Source organism: Galeopterus variegatus, unplaced genomic scaffold (genome assembly GCF_000696425.1).
Source record: "Galeopterus variegatus unplaced genomic scaffold, G_variegatus-3.0.2 Scaffold490, whole genome shotgun sequence".
NCBI classification, from domain to species: domain Eukaryota; kingdom Metazoa; phylum Chordata; class Mammalia; order Dermoptera; family Cynocephalidae; genus Galeopterus; species Galeopterus variegatus.
In genome coordinates, this window is record NW_007726601.1 from 290,391 (window position 1) to 296,972 (window position 6,582).

At 52.3% G+C, this 6,582-nt stretch overlaps 1 protein-coding gene across 2 annotated transcripts in view; it reads left to right on the forward strand.

The window, feature by feature from the left end:
• The first annotated feature begins 4,978 nt into the window (after nt 1–4,978).
• MYC (v-myc avian myelocytomatosis viral oncogene homolog) overlaps nt 4,979–6,582 on the forward strand; it is a 5,407-nt gene continuing 3,803 nt past the window's right edge. The window contains exon 1 of one of the 2 annotated variants that reach the window (XM_008569392.1): nt 4,979–5,385. The gene's annotated coding sequence lies outside the window, so the exon portion shown is untranslated. The remainder of the gene's footprint in view (nt 5,386–6,582) is intronic. The other variant, XM_008569393.1, reaches the window with a different exon arrangement.

Consider the following 6,582-nt stretch of genomic DNA (forward strand, 5'->3'; position numbering starts at 1 on the left):
TTTTAAAAAAAAAAAAAAAAAAAAAAAAAAATGCTTGTGAGACCTTCTCTTTCTTTAGCATTTCCTTGCTAGTTTGGGTTTTAATCTAAAGGTCCTGTTTTCAAAATAATCTCTCTGCTGGAGATAAGCATTTATCATTCTCTTCCCTCACCTCACTGTTGACAGGGCTCACATGACTTGAAGGGATTTTGAAATAACAGCCCAGCCATCCTGAGGCGCTTTCTGTCTCACCCCAAAGTTGGAATGAGCTTTTTGATCACCCGGGTCCAGTTTCTTTCCATATTAGTAACTGCTCTTATCTGTAGAAGTTCAACTCAGTAGGAAACTTTTCAAGGGGTGGGAGAAGAGATATTCAAAGAAGGTAGAGGGGAAAACTGGTGTTATTTTATACAAATCACACATTCTGAATCTCCCCTTTTGTGTCCCTGGAAAGAAAGGAGAAAGTTTGGTCAAATTGCTCATTCTTTCTGAACTTTTTAAAATGTTTTCGTAAGTAGAAAAGTGGCGTGACTACTATTGTGAGAATATGTGGTTGTGAGAATTAATGATTCTTGTCCGTACCATTCTGTAGGAAAGAATGTTTTCTCCAGAGACACAGTATTCTCTTCCAAAGGCAATGGGCTGTTTATCCAGAATCCCAACCATGTGGAGGACGACAAATCTCCCCTTCAGGAGATCGGCCTCTTCTTAGAAGCCCAATCCACTCCCAGCAGCACCCCCCAAACAGAGAAAGAGCTACAGGGTCCAGTGCCCCCAGAGCAACAAAGCAGGCATGGTCAGTCAGAAGCCACCTTCCGCAGTCTTCCAAAAGAAAATGTGGAGTTGAAAGACCACGGGGGGTTTCTGTAAAAAGGTCCCCTTAAATGATGAACTCCAACAACTACCTCTAGGTGGTCAGGATTAGAAACCTTTAATTTTCTTATTCCTCTTTCTATTTTAAAAATTTATTTTTACCATGAACATGCGTCTCTTTGGTAATCTCAAATGATATTATTTGTTTAATCTCCTCAGTCATTTCTCCACCCAGAAAATGTCAAGTGTGACTAAAAGCAAGACAGTTATGTCTTTTAACCTCGCTGAGATCTGACTTTCTGTTTCCTCATGCACAAAACAGGGAAGGCCCCTACCTGGTGTGAAGGCACAGAACGCCTCCAAGCTGTTACTTGAAAGGAACATTCCAGATGATGTCACCAGCCTGGAGGAAAGTGAGGTTGAGTCCTGAAGCCACAGGCGGTATATCTGCCAGGGATTCACACACCCTGCACTGGGGGGTGGGGGTGGGGGCAGATAATTTGGAGTCAGACCCTAAGGTATGGTATGGGGGGGGGCATACTTTGGGAGAAAGACCCAAAGATATGGTATGTCTGCCATCTGTAGCAACTTTTCAAGAACTACCCTCTGAGGTCAAGCTAGACCTGCTCTTGTTTTTGCTGTCATTGTGTTGCTTGTTTGGTGTTGGCTTGGGGGTTTTCTTTGGAGGTGGGGGGTTGCCAAGGCAGAGAGCACTTAGCCAAAAGTGCCAAATTCCTGGGAAATCGCCCTAACAGGCACTTTTAGGAAGGCCCCTCCACTGCCAAACTTCGTGAGGGCACCTCTAGGTGATCGACACCTCAAGCGCCCTTCCCGCAATAAAAACCTACTTGAATTATTCACACCCCTGAGACGCATGCTATGTAAATTTCCTTCACATTCACTTTGACCTTTATTGCACAGCCGTTTTGGTATTAAAACTTGTTTTATAAAATAGCCCTTTACACTTTTTTCAACAGGATCTCAAATGCCCCTCCTCAATATCACAACATTTGGTTATTATTCACAGCCCAATTTTTTAAATTAAAAATAATAATAAGCAAAAACAAATACCTCTCACCTTTCACTGTGCCACCCCCCCCCCTTCCCCAATAAATCCAGTTCTTGTTTTCAAACTTGGTGGTTAGATTATGGATTTCTAAGACATGTGTGCTAAAGCTTGTGTTGCTGCTTTAGGATCTTGTTGGAATTTTTTTGTGTTCTTGTGAAATATTTCACACTTCCCGTGATGGCGTCGGTTCTCCATAGGGTGATGTTCGTTGTCAGTAAGCGGTGGTGCGTTAATTTGCACCACCTCTTATGCGGTTGCACAGCCGTCTCTGAACCACTTTTTTCTCCAGTAATATAGATAGAGGTAGCTGGAAACTCGTTCTTTTTTTTTAAAAAAAAAAAAAGATGACCGGGGGCCGGCCCGTGGCTCACTCGGTAGAGAGCGGTGCTGATAACACCAAGGCCCCGGGTTCGTCATCTTTTTTTTTTTTTAAAAAAAAAAAAAGATGACGAACCCGGGGCCTTGGTGTTATCAGCACCGCTCTCTACCGAGGGAGCCACGGGCCGGCCCATGGAAACTCGTTCTTTTTTTTTTAAAAAAAAAAAAAGATGACGAACCCGGGGCCTTGGTGTTATCAGCACCGCTCTCTACCGAGGGAGCCACGGGCCGGCCCATGGAAACTCGTTCTTTTTTTTTTAAAAAAAAAAAAAGATGACGAACCCGGGGCCTTGGTGTTATCAGCACCGCTCTCTACCGAGGGAGCCACGGGCCGGCCCATGGAAACTCGTTCTTTTTTTTTTAAAAAAAAAAAAAGATGACGAACCCGGGGCCTTGGTGTTATCAGCACCGCTCTCTACCGAGGGAGCCACGGGCCGGCCCATGGAAACTCGTTCTTTTTTTTTTAAAAAAAAAAAAAGATGACGAACCCGGGGCCTTGGTGTTATCAGCACCGCTCTCTACCGAGGGAGCCACGGGCCGGCCCATGGAAACTCGTTCTTAAGGAGCTGCCCGTCCCTCTCCGGCTGGACACCCTGCTCTGCGGACACCCTGCCCCCACCCGACCCCCGCCCTCGCTGGCGCCCGCCGGCGGTGACCTCTGCTGCCAGTAGAGGGCACACTTACTTTACTTTCGCAAACTCCTAACGCGGGTCTAGCCCAGAAAAGAGGCGGGGAAAAGAAGCTACGCCGCAAAACCGAGCCTAGGGATTGGTCGTCCTCTGCTTTTTGGCCAAATGCCTAGAGGCTGGAGTCATTTGCAACCCTTAAAGCTGAATTGTGCAGTGCCTCTGATTTGGGGGAAATTACTACTCGTTTAACAATTGAATGCTGGGCTGCGAACTCAAGGGGTAGTAACTTAACTTGACCAGCGTACATGCTATTCGCTCGCCCTTGCCCCCCGAATTTTTTGGGGGGAGGGGGGAGAAAAGTTTACTTAAAATTCCTTTTGGTGGGAGTCCAGGGATGAGAATATTGCCTTTGTTTTCGACGCCATGGAATAATGTAAAGTAGCAAATCCCGAGGGAAAATATGTTATCTACTAAATATAGATCGATTCAGGGACCATGTTCGGTCGGTTTGGGCAACAAGTTGGGTCGGTGTGCATACATGTATTCGTGTTACACATAACGCACTTTCACTATGATGTTCAGAAATCTGGAGTCACTGCACTAGGAAAGGAATGCCTGAAATGCAGCCAATTTTTAATTACCTCAAGACCCCCCAAAAAGGCACGATCGTAATACTCCTCCTCTCACCTTTGATCAGAATCGATGCATTTTTTGGTGCATGGTCACGATTCCAATAGCAAAGGGGAAAGAAAGAGGACCCGGAAAGGAATTAAACGTCCGGTCTGTCCGGGGAGGAAAGAGTTAACGGTTTTCTTCATAAGGGTCTCTGCTGACTCCCCAAGCCCGGTCCGCAAGCTCACTCCTTCCCCCCCTCCTGAGAAGTCCTGTTCCGCTGTTCGGGTGACCCCCCCGTCCCACCCCCGCCCCCCTATATTCTCCAGTCTAGCGCCTTTGATTTCCCCCCAAACCCGGGAGCCCCAGACTGGTGCAGACCGGCGCCACGGGGCGCAGAGAGGATTTGTCTTCTTTCTGAAACCCGGCTGTGGAATTAAGAACTCCGTGTGAGGCACGGGGGTGCAGACTGGAGGGGCGCGGGCGGGAGAGGGTCCCCACCACCGCGCTCCTCCTCTTTTCCGGAACAGCCGCCTCCCGTACGGCGCCCAGTGGAAGTCTGAGCGGGCGGGGCGGGGGGAGGGGAAGATATCTGCTGCTTTGGCAGCAAATTGGGGGACTCGTTCTGGGTGGAAGCTTCCCAGTCCAGAGAGCTGTACACTCGCAATGCATAATGCATTACACCTCGCAGCAAATGCAACGGGTGTTTATTCATAACGCGCTCTCCAAGTATACGTGGCAATGCGTTGTTCAGTTATTCTAATAATTCCAGGCATCATCTTTCTCCCTATACCTCTCATTTACCCCCATCTACCCTCGCACCCCACACACCGAGCGCGCGCCCGTAAACACCCCTTTTTTCCGCCTCTCTTCGTGGGACTTATTTGCACAATGCTGCCCTTTCTCCAGCCTTAGGGAGGCGCCCGGCTGTCCCGGACGTGCATGGCGTGGACGTGGGTACGCGGTGCTTTTGCAGCGTTGAGCAGTTGTTCGCCTGCGATGACTGAAAAAAGCAGGACGAGAATGCGGTTTGTCAGAGCGCTGCGCCAGAGGAAAGGGACAGGGTTTGAGCGGGAGCAGAAGATGGGAGGCGCGCGCAGTTAATTCATGCGGCTCTTATTCTGTTTATATCCGATCGCTGGAGTGCAGGGCTGCAGGGCTCAGTCTCCTCCCCCTCCCCCTCCCCCTCCCCATCTCCCGCCTCCCCACCCTCCTCCCCAGCGCCCCTCCCGGGTTCCCAAAGCAAAGGGCGGGGTAGAAAGAAAAAAGATCCCCTGTCGCCAGTTCTCGCCCACCAGCCCTTTATAACGCGAGGGTCTGCTAGGCTGAGGACCCCTCGCTGTGCTGCTCGCGGCCACCGTCGCGCCAGCCGCCTCCGAGCTCCCCTCCTTCCTCCAGAAGGGCAGGGCTTTTCAGAGGCTTGGCGGGAAAAAGGACGTAGGGGAGGGATCCTGCATGCGCTATAAAAAGCCCCCGGCGTAGGGGCTTTATCTGACTCGCTGTAGTAATTCCAGCGAGAGGCAGAGGGAGCGAGCGGGCGGGCTTGAGGGCGCAACAGCCGAGCCCGGCGAGCGAGCGAGCAGAGCCGCCGCGCTCCGGGCTTCCAGGACAGGGAGCTCCGGAGCGAAAGCGGGGGCTACTCCGGGCCCGCCGCCCCCAGCCCGGCCCTCCCGCTGACTCCCACCGGCGGTGGTCCGCACCCCTCGCCGCATCCACGAAACTTTGCCCATTGCAGCGGGCAGGCACTTTGCACTGGAACTTACAACACCGACTCTCCGGACGCGGGGAGAACACTCCGCCGATTTGGGGACACTTTTCCCCGCCGCTGCCCAGGCCCCGCTCCTCTGAAGAGCGCTCCTCGCAGCTGTCTGGAAGCTGTATTTCTTTCGGGGAGTAGAAAACCCGGTAAGCACCCGGATCTGTCTGTCTTCTATTTTATTTTCTCTACAGCTTCAATGCTGAGATAAGTCGAATGCCCAAATCGGGGTGTCTCTTCTCTCATTCCAGCGCTATTGACACTTTTCTCAGAGTAGTTGTTGTAGGTCGCGGTGGGGTGAGGGGTGATGTAGAATTGGATTGGGGTAGAGGGACTTGTCATGATGAGATGGGGAAGGCAGAAGGGGAAAGGGGCTGCGTATTTGAAACTAGCCTTTAGAGATTTTTGCCCGTGTGTGTTGACGCTGACCCCAGCCGGTCGGACATGCCTGCTTCATTGCATTCATTGCTTTGGTATTTTTGTGGTTTTTGTTGTTATTGGGTTTTTTTGGGGGGGGGGTTCTCTGCTTTGCGGTGGGCAGAAAGCCCTTTGCATCCTGAGCTCCTTGGGGTATGGATCACAGACTGTGTGCGGGAGCGAGAGGGCATTTAAATTTCGGCTCACCGCATTTCTGACAGCCGGGAACAGACACTGCGGCGCGTTCCGCCCGCCGGTCCCCGCGGCGATTCCAAGTCGCCCCTGCTCCTTTTAACAAGTTGACATTTGGCTTTTAAAAATAATAAGAAAATTTAAAACCTTGGTCTCCAGAGGTGTTAGGACTTGTTGGGGAGGCGAAGGGAGTGAAAGGGGAGGCTGAGACAGGGCTGCGTCCGATTCTTCTGGAATCGTGGACTTGGGGGGGAAACCAGGGCGAATCTCCGCACCCAGCCTGGCCTCTCCCGCCGCCGTGCCCTCGTGGGTGTCCCCGCGCCCCCGAGATGCGGAAGGACGGACACTGAGGAGCGGGGCTCGGAGCTGTTCCAGAACAGCTGCTACCCTTGGCGGGGTGGGGGAGGACGCCCGGCTCGGGGCGAGGAATCGCAGCGGGGTCTCTGGCGCAGTTGCTGCGCAGTACTGAATGTTGAGGGGAGGGGCCGCTGTTATGAACACCCCCTCCCTTTATTTATGGGGTGGCGGGAGTTGCTAAAGCCCGCGGCTGAGCTAGAACTCCAGCCGGCGAGAGAAAAGAAAAGCCAGCAAAGGCAGGAAGGGGGACGCGCTGGGGGTGGGGATGGAGAAGGCGGAGAGGGGAGGCTGGGAGGGGCCCGGCGCCGGCGGGGGTAGGAGCGCGGCGAGGGCGCGAGTGGGAACGGGCGCGGCGGTGCGGAGGGGCCCCGGCGCGAGAG